This window comes from Eriocheir sinensis, chromosome 55 (assembly GCF_024679095.1).
Source record: "Eriocheir sinensis breed Jianghai 21 chromosome 55, ASM2467909v1, whole genome shotgun sequence".
Lineage (NCBI taxonomy): Eukaryota > Metazoa > Arthropoda > Malacostraca > Decapoda > Varunidae > Eriocheir > Eriocheir sinensis.
In genome coordinates this window covers 10,296,354-10,308,789 of record NC_066563.1, presented here as the reverse complement: position 1 = coordinate 10,308,789, position 12,436 = coordinate 10,296,354, and the positions used below count along the sequence as shown (strand labels likewise).

At 43.0% G+C, this 12,436-nt stretch overlaps 1 non-coding gene across 1 annotated transcript; it reads right to left on the bottom strand.

Moving 5' to 3' along the window:
- Window positions 1-8,824: 8,824 nt before the first annotated feature.
- Window positions 8,825-8,897, bottom strand: Trnak-uuu (transfer RNA lysine (anticodon UUU)). The gene has a single exon. It is a non-coding gene; the product is annotated as a tRNA-Lys (tRNA).
- Window positions 8,898-12,436: the final 3,539 nt, after the last annotated feature.

Sequence of the window (12,436 nt, the reverse complement as noted above, 5' to 3'; positions counted from 1 at the left end):
AAAAATCATCACTCACGCAAACCATTTCATAATATATAGTACCTACGCATTTGTGATCAGTTTACGCTTCATCTATTTTGGGGGTTTATATCATGGTAAAAATCTGGCCCATAACTGGTACACGGTAAAGCCACAAATTTTGACCGTCGCTGCTACCGGGTTAAGCAAATCTTCACATCGTTTGTAGGTAAAGTTTCAATTCACGTTTGTCGCTTTCAGAGTAAGGTGAACTAGCAAAAGGATTAAGGAAAGGAAAGCATGCAATCAACTGGACAGGTGGACAGCCAAGAACAAGATACACAAACTAACATCTACTCTCATTCTATCTACACATCACTAATAGGGAAATCTTGTGTGAGTGTTGGTTCGGAGTGTCACGCAAACTATTCTTATATTTTTTAGCTGGAGGGATGAGAAGGAAAGGAAAGCTACGGACGGACAACTAAATACACAAAACCACACCTGTATCTCACACGCACTTTCACTTTCATGTCACAGGTACAGCATCAATTAGTCAACTTGGGAGTTACGCAAGATAGAGAGAAGGAAAGAGTAGGTGAGCTCTCATTCAATCGAAGCTTCATAGAAAATGGTAATGCTGTGGTTGGTGTTTATTAGAGATAAAATGAAGAAGTATAGATGAAAGGCAGGATCATACAAGTATTAAAGAATATAATAGAGAGATTATAGAGGATTCTAGGAATATTATAGACGACGGAAAGAGCTATAGATGATGTAAATAATTAGAGATGAGAAATGATAATAGATGAAAGAATTATAGAAGGATTATACACGAAAGGAATGATTATAGGAAGGTTTGTAGGATTGTAGGATTAGGAAAAGAGTATAGAAGGATTAAAGAAGGATTATAGATGAAAGGAGGAAGCCAGCACGAACGACAAGTAAGTGAATGTCGCGGGAGTCAAGCTATCGAACCCTTTTTAAAGATCGTGTCATACTTCAGCTTTTTTTGTGGCAGTGTTTCTTTGTGGCGCGCAGAGGGTTTTGTCACGCCATCTATCTATCGGTTCTTCCTCGAGGCAAAAAAATGAAAATAAAAAGATAAAGAAAAAACAGCGCGCAGGTATGTAGGACGCGCCTGCAGGTAAAGGTTGTGATTTTTATTTTTATTTTTTTTATTTGAATTTGGTTGCAATGTTTAGATTTTTTTTAGTAAAGTGACTATTTTCTTATTTGCTTTGACGTTAACAATAATAAAAAAGATAAACAATGATGATGATGATGATGATGATGATGATGATGATGATGATGATACGAATACTAATAACAACAATAATAATATCTAGCTTTAGTATAATAATTGATCAGACTTTATATTTGGTCAGTGCTAAAAATATAATCTTCACATCTTCTCACACACACACACACACACACACACACACACACACACACACACACACACACACACACACACACACACACAGGTATAACTTTGTCTGTTTTTGCTCCCAGGTCGGTGAATAATGAAGAGTGACTTTATCGACTCTCTCTCTCTCTCTCTCTCTCTCTCTCTCTCTCTCTCTCTCTCTCTCTCGTGTTGTAATATATTCAAGCAGTTGTGGAGAAGATATTTTCACTTCTATTTCTTCTTATTTTTATTAAGCTTATTATTATTATTATTATTATTATTATTATTATTATTATTATTATTATTATTATTACTGTTTTTATTATCGTTGTTGTTGTTATTATTGATGTTGCCGTTACGCTACATAAAGAAACTAATATCAGAGAATGGAAGAAGAAGAAGAGGGAGATGAAGAGGAAAGAAGGCAATGGGAAGGAAGAAGGAAGAGATGGGAAAACAAACCACACTTAGAAGAGGAAGGAAAGAAGATGGGAAAGTTTGAAGATATAGAAGGAGGGAGGAATAGGGAGGGAGAGAGGAAAGGAAAGAAGGGAAAAAGGATGAGAAAAAAAGAAAAACACGAGACATGGAGGAAAGGGAAGAAGGGAGGGTTCAGAGTTAGAGGAGGAAGGGAGAGAAGGGAGGAAGGGAGGGAGAAAGGGAGAGATAGAGGAGAGGAAAGAAAGGAATGACACACGGGGAAAAAGGAAAAACACGAGACATTGAGGGAAGGGAGGAATAGAGAGGGTTTAGAGTTAGAGGAGGAAGGGAGAGAAGGAAGGGAGGAAGGGAGGGAGGAAGGGAAAGGGAGGGAAGGAAGGAGAGAGGGAGGTGCCTAGAAATCAATATTTACTAACAATCGAAGGTTTCCGGAAATTGTGTGGCCGCCAACGATGACAAGAGGAAGAGGAGGAGGAGGAGGAGGAGGAGGAGGAGGAGGAGGAGGAGAGAGGAGAGAGAGAAGAGAGAGAGAGAGGAGAGAGAAAGCAAGAGAGAGAGAGAGAGAGAGAGAGAGAGAGAGAGAGAGAGAGAGAGAGAGAGAGAGAGAGAGAGAGAGAGAGAGAGAGAGAGAGGATAATGAGAGGAGGGAAGAGGGGAGTTTTAAGTAACGAAGGAAGGGGAAGGCAGATAAAGAACGACCGGGGATTAATAGAGACGTTATGAAGAGAGAGAGAGAGAGAGAGAGAGAGAGAGAGAGAGAGAGAGAGAGGGATTCATATAACAACGGTGAAAACACATGAGTTACAATAATTATTCAGACTCCTTTAAACAAATAGAAATGACAACTTTTTCATATATTTAATTGAATCGCGTCCAACAAACTTACTCCAAATAAAATGACGTAGATTATTTGTCCAACACGAGGCATTATTAAAAGTCTTCAGCATATCTCTTATTAAACACAATATTCTTTTACAAACGTGATTATTACGTACAACTTGGCGAATATTGAGATCAGGTGGGCGCGGTCGCTGTCGTTTCGGTATTTAAATTTACTTACTGACTGACTGACTAACTGACTGAGTATCTTCGAATCTTACTGAGTGACTGGCTGACTTTCTTTTCCGGCATGTTAAGTGGTTGAAGCTCCTTTTTTTTTACTGACTGACTGACTGACTGACTGACTGAGTATCTTCGCATCTTACTGAGTGACTGGCTGACTTTCTTTTCCGGCTTGTTAAGCGGCTGAAACCCCTTGACTGACTGACTGACTGACTGACTGACTACTCTGGCATTTTAACTGAGGTGGTTGAAACTCCTTGACTGACTGACTGACTGACTGACTGCTCTGGCATCTTAACTGAGGTGGTGGAAACTCCTTGACTGACTGACTGCAAGAATAGATGACACTGACTGACCGTATCTTTAATTCATTCTCAACTTCCTAAATCAGTAAAATCACACTCCTAAATGAAACAGATATAAAACTACATAATTGCTTCATATATTCACCCACTAACTCCCACGCGTACCTCAAGATAAAAACAACCAAACACAAAGTGAGTCATTCCTTCATAACCATCACGTGCTAACAACCATCCCGCATACCTTTACCTTGGCCCTCACGAATTAATTACCCTCCATAGTTTACCCTTAAAAATTACACACAGAAAATGGCACAGAAAATGGAGGTGCGGTGCCGTCGGGTCGCTCCCCTCAGAAGGTCCTCGTGAGGGTAAATACAAAGGAGGATTCGAGGGGAGGAAGAGGCCTGAGGAAGATGAGGTCGAGGGTAGGAAGCGAGGGGAAGGAAGTCACCCTCAAGAGATTAGAAGGTGGACTTGAGTGGAACGTCCTGCGAGATATATGGAGGTGGGAGAGGAAGAGGAGATGAGGATAAGGAAGAGGAGGAGAAGGAGGAGAAACGATGAAGTAGTTGAAGAAGATGGAGGAAGAATAAGGGGAAGAAGGGGAAGAGAGAAGATTGCAAAGAATGAAAAGCTAATATGAAGAGGAACAGGAACACATTTAACAAGTCGCAGGATAAAAAAAAAAATGTGAGTATACTATAAAAAGGCGGTGGGTGCTTGGTCAGCGAGCGAGGGCGGCGTCCAGGCATGAGTAAAGCAAGATGGCGGCACTATAAAACACTTGCCTGCTCCACAACGAACTGGGGCCAATTCTTTCCTTCCTTCCCTTCTCATCCTTCAACAGTTCATCCTCCTGCTCCTCCTTCGATACTTGACTCCTTCCCTCTCTTCTCCCTCCCTCCCTCTGGTCACCAAATCATTTACCTTCCTCCACGTGTGTCACCTCTAATTAACTCCTTACCTGGCGACTCCTTTGTCTCCACCTGACACTGGACACGACGGGTAGGAGGGAGGGAGGGAAGGAAGAGGAGGTGGGCGATTTTTTTGGCTGCTGAATGGCGTAACTTTTTTATTTTATTCATATTTAGTTGTTTTTTTCAGTGTTCTCTCTCTCTCTCTCTCTCTCTCTCTCTCTCTCTCTCTCTCTCTCTCTCTCTCTCTCTCTCTCTAATTCTAAAGTAACCACAAAACAAACACATTCCTTCTATGAGTCTCCTCCTCCTCCTCCTCCTCCTATTCCTCTTCCTCCTCTCCTCTCCTCTTCTTTTCTTCTCTCCGCTCGTCCTCCTCCCTCCTCCCCTTCCCTCTCCTCTCTTCTCTTTTTCCTCTCCTCTTCTATCTTCTCTCTTCCCTTCTCTTACATTTTATCCTCTTTCCTCTCCTCTTCCTCTCCTCTCCTGTCCTCTCCTATCTTATCCTCTCCTGTCTCTCCACTCCTCCCACTCCTTCCTCCTCCTCCTCCTCCTCCGCAAGTCTCTATGACAAAGGGAGTCAACAGCGCGCATCTTGTGACTCCGGGCTTTTTGTTTTTGTTTTTTCCTCGGGCTGTGGTTGGCCAGGGCGCGGCGGACGGTGATTGGTCGAGGGGCGTGGGTGGCGCTCTCTAGTGGACGGGGCGTGGGGAGGGGTGGGGTGGGAGAGGAGGAGGAAGAGGATGATGTGATGGTGTCTGGGCGGAGTGGTGAAGGGGTAAATGAGGGATGAGGTTTGGGTATGAGAAGGAAACGGAGGAAAAGGAGGGGAGAGGAAGGAAAGGAAAGAAGGGAGGGAGAAAGGGGGAGAGGGAAGGAAGAGGTTTGGGAAGGAGGAGGAGGAGAGAACAGGAGAGTGGAAGGAGAAGAGAGGAGGGAGAAGAGGGGCCAGATGGGGAAGAAGGGAGGGAAAGGGGAGAGGAGGAAGCTGGTGGTGTTGTGAAGGAGAGGAAGAGAAAAGAAGAAGGGAGAAAAAGGAGGGAGGGAGGGAGGGAGAAAAAGGGGAGAGGAAGGGGAGTGGGTAACTCTTATAAATGGAGAGAGTAGGGGAGAGAGAGGGAGAGGAGGGAGAACAGCGGGGAGGGAGAGAGGGAGGGAGAGGAGAGGAGGGGGTATGAAAGTGGAGAGAGGGGAGGGAGGGAGAGAGGAGGGAGAATAGCTGGGAGGGAGGGAGGGGGGGAGAGGAGAGGAAGGGGTAAAAAAGTGGAGAAAGAGAGGCGAGGGAGGGAGGAAGGAGGGAGAACAGCTGGGAGGGAGGGAGGGAGGAATGGAGAGGAGAGGAAGGGGTAAGCGAGGGAGGGAGAGAGGGAGAACAGCAGGGAGGGAGAGAGGAATGTAGAGGAGAGGAAGGGGTATGGGGTAACGCTCGCGAGTGGAGGGAGCAGGGAGAATAAGGGAGGTGAAGGGAGACTAGTTTTTCGCGCTGGCTCAGTACTCTCCAACATCCTCTCTCGGTAAAGAGGATGGAGGAGAGTGTGGGAAGCGTGTGACATTGTTTATTTATTCATTGTTACAGTTAATTTTGGGGGGAAGTGAAGTAAACGGCTCTTAATACAATAAATAACAAAGAAATAAAAAATAAAAAATCCCGTCAACAGCTACTTCAATACTGTTTCACTTTCACGTTGTTTACATCACCTACTTTCAACGCTTACAGGAAAAAAACACGTAGATAAGGAACAGTATTAAGGAGCATAATTATATAGACCCTTCCTGTAGCTAAGTATGTAAGTCTCCCGTAGTTAGTGCGTGTGTTCGTGTGTAACTTTTATCAGCGCGTCATAAGGAGCGTTGTTAAGGAGAGCGAGAGAGATACGTAACGTCGAACAAATATAGTTTTTAGCATCCAAGAGAGAGTGTAGTGTGCAAGCGTGTGTGTGTTCGTGTGTAACTTTTATCAGCGTCTCATAAGCGGGGTTGATAGGGCGAGAAAGCCAAGAACCGTTCAGCGCTCAGAGACAACAACAACAAGTAAAGTAACGCCTTCTTAAAGCGTGCGTCTGTGCGTGTGTTTGTGTGTGTGTCTTATCAGCGTCTCATAAGAAGCGTTGATAAAGAGCTAAGAATCGTTCGGCTTGGTATTATTATTATTATTATTATTATTATTATTATTATTATTACTATTATTAGAAGAGACGAATCAGGTAGAGAGGGAGGAATGCAGACACTATAAGCTGCGATGGTGTTGATGTTGGTGGTGATGTTGGTTGTGGTGATGTGTAGTGGTGATGTTAGTGGTGATATTGGTAGTGACACATTGCATCCTTCATTCCTCACACCCTAATCACTCTTACACTCTTTCCTTATACTCTTTCACACTCTTACACTCTTACTCCTTACTCTTACACTCCTCTTATACCCTTCTCAACATCCCTCTCTGCACCCTAATACTTTTTCCTCTTACTCCTCTTCCACTCCTCTTATACCCTTCTCAACACCCCTGTCTACACCCTAATACTTTTTCCTCTTACTCCTCTTCCACTCCTCTTATATCCTTCTCAACACCCCTCTCTACACCCTAATACTTTTTCCTCTTACTCCTCTTACACTCCTCTTAGCTCTTCGCACCATTCTATTCCTCTTACCCCTCTTAGAACCCTTTCCTTACACCCTTACTCCTCTAACTCTTCTTACTACCCTCCTCTTACACTCCTCTTCCTTACACCTTTTTACGAGCACCACCACAAGACTACCCGCCACCTCCACCACCTCCACACCTCCTTCCACCTCTCCCACCTACACCTGCAGACTAATATATGACTCAACACTGATTAAACTCCTACACGGAACCAGCCGCCTCGGGACGCCTGGCAGGATTGATGTGACGAGGTAGTTGCTCCTTGGAGGCCCATTAGAGCAAGTCGATAGCCGGGTAACGATGATGACGATGATGACGAGGGTGATGGTGCGTGGTGGTGGTGGTGGTGGTGGTGTTGGTGGTGTTTTTGTTTTGCTTTGATTGTTGTTGTTATTATTATCATTATTATTATTGTTAGTTATTATTATTATGATGATTGTGTATAACTATATGATTGTTGTTGTTGTTGTTTTCTATCTTGTTATTCTTTCTTCATCTTATTCTTATTTCACTGTTACTACGATCTTTATTATCTTCTTCCTATGATTCTTTTTCTTCGTCTTCTCTCTTTCTTCTTTTTCTTTTGCTCTTTGCTCCATCCCCCTTCCTTCCTTCTTTTACTCCGTTCCACTTCCATCTCACATTTCCTCCACCATAATATCACGACCACCCATTCTTTTACACCTGTCACAAGCACACTCAGTCATCAGGGGCAAGCCACTCCCCTTTGGCACTCCCTCAGGCACTCCACAGCAGCATTCCTGGCACTAATACCCTTTGGTGGGGGGTGGGGGGGCAGGTGGAGGGTGGAGTGGGGGTGGAGTGACAGTGCATGCCTAAGGTGGTCAGTTCTAATCAATATCCTCTCAGAAGGTGGAATATTATCGTGGTAGGGAGTGGTGTGGAAGAATGTGGAGTGAGCGGAGTGAGGTGGAGTGAAAGAGTGGAGTGAGGGAGGAAAGATCACCATGGGAGGGAGTGGAGGGGAGGAATGGGGAGTGAGGGAAAGGAATGGAGCAGGAATGTGGAGTTGGGGAGTGAGTGGAGTGGAATGGAAGAGGAATGTGGAGTGAGTGGATGGAATGAATCAAGTGGAATGGAAGAGTGGAGCAGAGTAAAGGAGTGGAACTGAAGAATGGAGTGGAGTGAGGGAGTGGAATGGAAGAGAGGAGTGAAGGCGATGCGAAATGAAAACAAAATCGAAGAAGAAATGTGGAGTATTGGAGTGAAGTGGAATGAGGAAGTGGAGTAAAGTAAGTGACTGAAGTGGAAGAGTGGAACAGTAATAGTGATAATGACAATAATAGTGTAGTAGTAGTAGTAGTAGTAATAGTAGTAGTAGTAGTAGTAGTAGTAGTATAACAGTTGAAGAATGGAGTGTAGGAATGTGGAGTGAGGGAATCGAATCAAACAGTGGAGTGAAATGAAGGAATGGGAATTAAAAACCAAAACGAATAAAGGGAATGTGGAGTACTGAAGTGGAGTGAGGAAGGAATGAGGAACTGGAATGAAGCAAGGGAGTAGAAAAAGGGAATGAAGTAGATGCTAAAGGGTAAAGGGAGTAAGGGAGTGTGTTAAAGGGGAAGAAAAAGGGAGAACATGATGAAAATGGGAAGGCGGTCAGTGGTGAGGTAACGAAAGATAGAGAGAAAGAGAGATAGAGAGAGAAGGGGAAAGGCGAGAAAGATGGAATGAGAAAGAATGAGAGAGAAGAGAAGGGAGGGAGAAGAGAAAGGGAGAAAATGGAACATGCATGGGAGGGATGACTAAAATATATGGTGTACTTTCTCATATTGTGACGTTATTTTGAATACTGCATAGTGGGTGATGATGATGATGATGATAGTGCATAAATATGGTGATAATAAAAGTCCTTACCACTCACTTTAATACAATGAGTCAAATAAAACATAATAAAACCAAATAGTAGACCAAAAATAAAATAATCGAAAATAATAAAATATGAAAAACACAATTATCCCATTTTTACCATTTTTCCGACTTACAAACCGAATTTCACGTCCACCACGATACATCTTATATAGAAACGCACCAATAAATGCAATAAACATGAAAAATAAAAATATAAAAATGCAGCCCGAACAGGGACTCGAACCCTGGACCCTTAGGTTAAAAGCCTAATGCTCTACCGACTGAGCTACACGGGCTCTGACAAATGGATCCCCCTTGCCCGTATATATCGCTGTGATTATTTGCATCGTAGTATAAAGAAGCAACGCACGCAAATACGCACGCACGCAGTTTTGTAAATATGATAAAAAAATAAATAATTAAATAAAAATTGCAAAAGACAAAATCCTAAAATTTAATCATACACGTGGGAGTGAAAGGGAAAGTTAACACAAACACACACACACACAAACACACACACACAAACACACACATACAAACACACACGCACACACGCACGCAAAGTTTAGTTAATCATATAATATAAATAATAAAAAATAATAAAAAAAATACATTTGCGTGATAATGAAAGTTTAAGTTACACACACACACACACACACACACACACACACACACACACACACATACAGTTTAGTAAGTCATATAATAAAATGTAATAAAATATGAGCCAATACGAACTTGATTTAATTCTGAAAAAAAACGAAAAAAAAAAATATACGTGAGAATGAAAGAGAAAGTCACACACACACACACACACACACACACACACACACACACACACACACACACACACACACACAGTTCAGTAAATCGCATAATAAAATGTAATAAAATATGAGACAATACGAATTTGACTCAAACCTAAAAAAAAAAATAATAAATAAAACAAATAAATAAACAAAAGCAAAATAAAAGGGAAAGTTAACACACACACACACACACACACACACACACACACACACACACACACACAGGTGGGGTCGCGTTGAGTGAGGAATATTCAGGTGGAAGATTTTTTCACCTTCCAGTCTCAGCATCGCTCCTGTTGATTATACGAGGCAGGGAGGGAGAGCTTGCATTTCCATACCCTCTCTCTCTCTCTCTCTCTCTCTCTCAGGCAACCCTATCCTCTTCTACTACTACTATTTCTACTACTATCGCCCTGTATGAATGTGTCTTTGTATGTTTGGGGAAAGGAAGAAAGGAAGGAAGAGGAGGAATGAAGAGAAGGAAGGGAAAGGAGAGAATGAGAAAAGGAATGTAAGGTTGAGGAGAAGTGGAGTAAGAAAGGAAGGTAAGGAAGAGAGGGAAAGGAGAGAATGAGAAGAGAAATGTTAGGTTGAAGAGAAGTGGAGTAAAGGAAGGAAGGAAGGAAGGAAGGAAGGAAGGAGTGGAGGAAAGAATGAGAGGAGAAATATATACGGAAGTGGAATGAAGGAAAGGAAGAGTGATATATGTATGTATGTATGTATGTATGTATGTATGTATGTTTATGTAAGTCAGTATTATCAATTGTCTGTTTTCCGTGATGACTTTTACTTTTGTTTATTTTTTTTTTTCTTTTTCTCCCTTTGTTCGTCACCTGTTCTAAATCCTTCCGTCCCTTCACCTGTCTTTCTTAATTGATGTTTCCTTTCTTCTCACCTTAATCCCTCTTCTCGCCTCATCTCTTATTGGTTCTTCTTTACTTATTCCTCCTCCTCCTCCTCCTCCTCCTCCTCCTTCTCTTCATTATCATTATCCTGCTTCTCCTCCTCCTCTTTGCACCCTTTCAACGCTTCCTCTTCAGTCTTTTCAGTATCTCCAATCTCCCATTATCTCCCCTTATCCCTTTAATCTCTCTCTCTCTCTCTTGTATAATTCTTTCTCTTCCTTTTCTACTACTACAACTACTACTACTACTACTACTACTACTACTACTACTACTACTTCTCCTTCACTTTTCTTCTCTTCTTCATCTATTTCTTTTACTTGTTCTTCTTTTCTTTAATGCCACCATCACTACCACCACCACAATCACCACCACACCAATACCATATCCCTCCCAACCACCTCTCACCCTACCCTCAACGCGTCCACCTCTTCTCCTCTCGTCCCTTGATAACACACACATACGCACACACACAAAAGTCGCCAATCTCAGCTCCTCTGTATCACTGGTTCAAATCAATGGTACTCATATTTCCCTAACAGACAGTAACACCCTAAAGACGTGACATACTTTAACCCACGATACTACTTGTACAGAACACGTCATGACCACACAAGAACGAAAATGTAATGACTCGTTCATGACTCGTTTCCGCCGTGCTAAACCATCGAACCGCTTCACTCTGAGTCTCGAACGGCAACACAGTGCTTCGGTTCTGGCTTGGTAGTTAGTCAGATAGTGAGAGTCAGTACGGTACATATTATTGATTAGATAAATTCATGGATAGTGAAGTTACGTGGGGTTAGGTTTACGGGAGCTGCTTTGTGTAGACCTAGTGGCCTCTTGCAGACTTATTGGTTGGTATTATAAGGCACTTTCGCTTCTCACATCAGTGTTTCTAAAGGTCAAAGAGGGGATCAATTGGGTTCTAATGAGTGTTTCTTTAGGTTCACGGTACAGAAGAAGGGCCAAACTACCACCAGGGTCATAAAAGTACTCCTGGAAATGCCCACAACTCTTACGAAAGCCTTGTCAAATATGTGTCCTTGGGCGACGAAGTGTCTAGAAATACGGCCCATATGTCCTTGTGTTCTTATTCCTAACACGAAAAATTTAACCAACAATCTGACTCACCGTTGACGTGAAGGGCAGCAACACCGGCCCGGCACTACTCCGTCTCCTTCGTCTCCTGCAAGCCACCCAGCACCTCCACCAACGCCAGGTTAAGCTTGGGAAGACTGTCACCCTATCTCCGTTGTCACCGGTGGATGGAAGGAAGGGATAAACGCACAGATCAACTTAAAACTCGCGGGACCGCCCAGCACACGGGGACACGGGAGTCACCAAAACACCGTGACGTCACACTAATGGCCGCCCGCAGGTACCCCGTTGCCAGATTATCGTACTCAGAGCCGCGTATTTACCGGTTTCTGGTCCATAACTGTTGCCAAGAAGCACCAATAAGTAACCATTTAAACGATAACCATATATGAAGGGAGTTATTTGGGTGATGAAAGCAGTTTTGGGGTCGGAAATCGGCAAACATATGAGGCAGAGTACGACAATCTGGCAAAGTTGCGGCGGCGGCAGGCAGATGACCACCACGATGCGTAGCGACTTGGGGGAGGGACGATGAGCACGAGTTTCAGGTTTCGTGGCCTGAGTGTGGCTTCAATAGAGTTGTGGGCACTGTAAGGGCTTAGGGTGACCTGATTGTGACTCGCCTGAAGCTTATAGAGTTAATGGAATATCTATTTATTTTCGTACGTTACAGATACCACAGGGTTAGCGTAAAATGAGTCAATGTTTAAAAGGACAGGCGCCTCGCTATTGTATTCATGCCCTTTATTATCGTATGGTTGAGCACCCGTCCAAAACATATAGGTATACGAAAAAGTGGCATAATGGATAATTGTTAAGAGACTGAACGAGCTCACTGGGACTAGAAGGTCTGCCGCTGGCGTTGTTAGAACATGACGACAGCTGGTAAATAACTCACACATTCATACTCTCTTTGGATGTATTGCGTATATTGATTTACATTAATGAAACATGAACAATGGATCAAGGAGGCTGCGATTCAAACTTTGTCATCCTCGATACAAATGAAAAAAAGACAAGATT